The sequence below is a fragment of the Anser anser genome (assembly GCF_964211835.1).
Source record: "Anser anser genome assembly, chromosome: 7".
NCBI classification, from domain to species: Eukaryota; Metazoa; Chordata; class Aves; order Anseriformes; family Anatidae; genus Anser; species Anser anser.
Genome location: NC_139727.1, coordinates 40,392,811 through 40,396,719, shown reverse-complemented (window position 1 = coordinate 40,396,719; position 3,909 = coordinate 40,392,811).

Sequence of the window (3,909 nt, the reverse complement as noted above, 5' to 3'; positions counted from 1 at the left end):
AGCACTCTTCACTATTCACTAGCACTTCACTGCTGTATCGTTAAAAACAGACTAATTTAGGCTGGAACAGACCCCGCAGGTCATCCAGCCTGACCCGCTGTCAAATTAGATCAGGTTGCTTGGGGATTTGTTTAGTTGAGTCCTGAACACCTCTGAAGAGCCCCAACCTCTCAAGGCAACCCAAACCCATCTGAATATTCTAATTTTGTTTTGGTTTTGTTTTTGTTGTTTGGTTTTCTCCTTATGCCCTAGAAGGGAAGTATAGGAAAACAAGAATCTAGCTGAAATCTTTGGACAATCAAGGGAACGAAAAGGGAGAAAGAGAAAATAAGCAGAATATAAACTAGGTGATGTTAATCACTGCACCAAACATCAATATCAAATACTTTTCCACCAGTAAAAAAAATATAACATGCCCCTTTGGCAACCATGAAAAGTATGAGACCTCACCTCAGTTCAGCTGGAGGGAGGACTGTCGCTCTGACACTATTGCTCTCCCCCTTCTGTGCAAAACGTGCATTTTTCCTTGGTGTCTCCCAGCTCAGTGACCCCATGCCTCACTACGTCCACCTCCAGAAGCCTGGGAACGCCCCCTGAACTGCATTGCCTAATTCATCCCCATTTACAGAAAAACAGTCAAGGAACTCGGTCAGTACTTTTCCATTAAGGTCGAAGGACCCAGAAGATCGACTTTGAGAAGAGCATCAACAAATGTATTTGTAGAAGGCGACACATATGCAGGAGTGCATAAACCTGAAATAAGAACCAGCACCTTAAGAGGCTTCAGGTACCAACCGGGGAACTCCCACTGGCACTTCTTAACCCCCAAGCTGCTTCAGTCCTGGGTGATAAATCTCATCTCACGGTGAGTGCAAGCTACACATCCACTGTAGGATATGTAGTGGGATATGTATAATGAATTTCCCACTCATGATAAAGCCAAACTGTAGGGGTTTGCGTGTGCGTTTTGTTGTGTTTTGGGGGGTTGCTTTTATTTGTTAGCTGTTAGTAGCAGCAGCGTGTGCCAGAGGCAGAGGGAAAGGCTATTCCTGCAGGACACTCGATATCCCCTTCCGACACAAAGGCAGCAGCAGCGTACAGGCCACGCTCCTCGGCAGTCCCCGGAATTAAGGCTTTGGCCATACGGCTGAAAGCGTTTTGGAGCACGTTTGGTGCAGTTTTGCCGCTCTCCCCCCGAGCCAGGCGGGGATTTCAGGCCCAGCACACGTGTGCCATGTACACCTTCCCACCACCGAGAGGCAGCCTCCACCCACGCATCCCTCCCTGCGCCGGGGAAGCTGGAAGCAAACAATTCCGCAGCCCCTTAGACACAAGCAGATCCTAACCAAAATTTCAGCTGCAGGAAAGCCCACCTACATGCCCAGTACAAATTCTTAAATCGCACAGCTGCAGGGGTGTAACCGCACCACACAGCGGCGCAGGCCCCATGCAAAAACAGTCGCTTTCTAACGCTTTTTAACTGCACCAGCACGAAATTCAGGTGTGATGATGCTTCACTCACACCACAAAGCCACAGGAGGCTGATGCTGCAGTTGCCATAACTGAACACCCTGATCTGGAGCAGCCCTGCCCAAGCCGGGCTCCTCAGCGATGCACGGGCACCCCCCCGGCACTGCGTCCAGCCGCGGGCAGGACAGCCACTTCGAAACGTGCTCTTTGGGAAAAGCACTTTTAAAAGTGCTTATTGCCACAAAGTCTGGCTTTGTCTGAACAAAGTGCCTTTTCGCCTTAAAAAGAGTTAGTTTACAATGAGTTCTGTTAAAAAATGAGTACCATGTATTTCAACTGTTGCTCATTACCAAAGCACGGGCCCACAACTTAGCACCACGAGAAGTTAAAAGAACAATGCCAAACAAGATAAAATAATCCCAGGTTTCTGAAGCAGCACAATAGTTTCACTTCAAGAATAAATTCCGTTTTGGTGAAAGAAGTGTAGCACTGGATTATGTGGAATATAGAAAGAAAAGCTCAGAAAAACAACTGCTGTTCACTGCTGGTCTTTCCCATGTCTATAAATGTATTGTGAAGACTCTATAAATCCTGAGAAGTTAAATTCCACTAGAATGAATTTTTAAGGAAAAGGCTTTTAAAAAGAAAAAAGCTATTACATACGAAACAGAATTTGTATTTAGTCTTGTTTTCGTTAAAGCTTCTAACTCCTAATTTGACCCCAAGGATGTTACTTTTTAAGTTAGGTTTGTTTGGTTTTTTTTAATATATATTTCATTTTGTTTTTTTGTTGTTGTTTTGTTGTTTGTTTTTTAATAAAGTAGGTTATAATTACTGACAACTGCCTGGATGCATTTGCAGTTCACTTTGAGACATTGATTAAAGCTTGTTCTCAGAAGCAGGGCAAGGTATTTTTTTTTTAAATAGATATTAAAACTAGTTTAAACTTGTAATACATACTTTTAAAATAGGGATTAAAATTATTCTCACAAAATTAATACTTGAATTAAATACAAACCATTTTGAGAATTACGTAACACAAATAATTTTCTCAGTAGTTTGGGACTACATCTAATAACAGTCTCGTTTCAGGTTCCAGTAGATTTAGATGGCATTTAAGCAACAAAGCCCAAACTTGTTTCCAAAACCTTCTTCCTCAGCTGCTGCCTAAAGCCTCACATCACCTAACTCACCAGGCACATTTTGTAGAGCACGCGTTCAGTCCTGACCCCTCCTAACAAGGGAGCAACTTCCCAGAAACATTTTTGGCCATAGATCTGAGCATACAGGTGTTGCTCTGCAAGCACAATCAACACAAAAATAGTGAGCAACAGGCTTTCAGCAATACCTCTCTGCTCAGAATTTACTACTGGTGAGGTTTGGGCACTTCTCTGCTTACCAGCGTTTCATTTGCTGGGTTTTGTAATCAGAGCCTGCTCTTCTTCAGGTTCTAGACCTCCCAAAGAATATGGTGTCCTTGTCTTTATTGTATACAGCCGATGCCCTCAGAACAGTTTACACCAGCATTTCACAGCTGGAAAGCTGTAGCAGCCGATATCGCTGTCACACACAGCGGTCTCTGTGTAATTCACTAGAAGTATTTCAGTATTTCACTGACATAACCATCCTCTGCAATAAACAGCTCAATAATCTCAGTGCAGAGGCTAGAAACTCAGACTGAAAGCAAGAGGTGCTTCCCTTGAAGAGAAATACCCTCCCCGTCAGCACTGCAGAAAATGTGGACTGCGCTGTATTTTGATTTTTGAAGCTGTTTTGCTTTATTTTTCCAAAAGGTAAAACACCCAGTACACACTTGCAAGTATACCTGTGCTGTAACTGGTCTGATGGTCAGCCCATTGTTAGAGCTCACTATATTTCTTAGTATTACCAGTACTGAAACAAAGGTCAAAAAAATTAAAAAAATCCAGAAAAAAGGATTTCTATATTAACATATTAAATTAAACTACAGAAGTTGTAGCCCAGAAAGTAAACCTTTCCTTCTAAAGGAAGTAACATTGAGAATACATCAGAAGACTGGCCTAATCATTGCATTTATTGGCTCATTTCCACTAAAATTTAAACATGTCCAAAAAAGCTACGTTAAAATTGGTCTAATTTCTGAAATTAACAATTACTGTACCTGCTTAGATAATGAAGATGCACAGTATACAGCTGAAACTCATTAATAACAACTTCCTAATGGTGCACTGGATTAAGGTTTCAACAGCATTTTCTCACTCGAGACATTAAAATAAATATTAGCAGGGACAGAAAGTTATTACGCTCCATACCACAGACGTATTGCCATTAATACTATGCTAATGATAGCTGGGCCCCAGAAAGATGCAATTTAGTCCGATACAGTAGTGCAACGCATTACTTGATTCTTGAACAGCTGAGTGCAATGAAAACATAGAAATCAAAATAAAAACCCCAAAC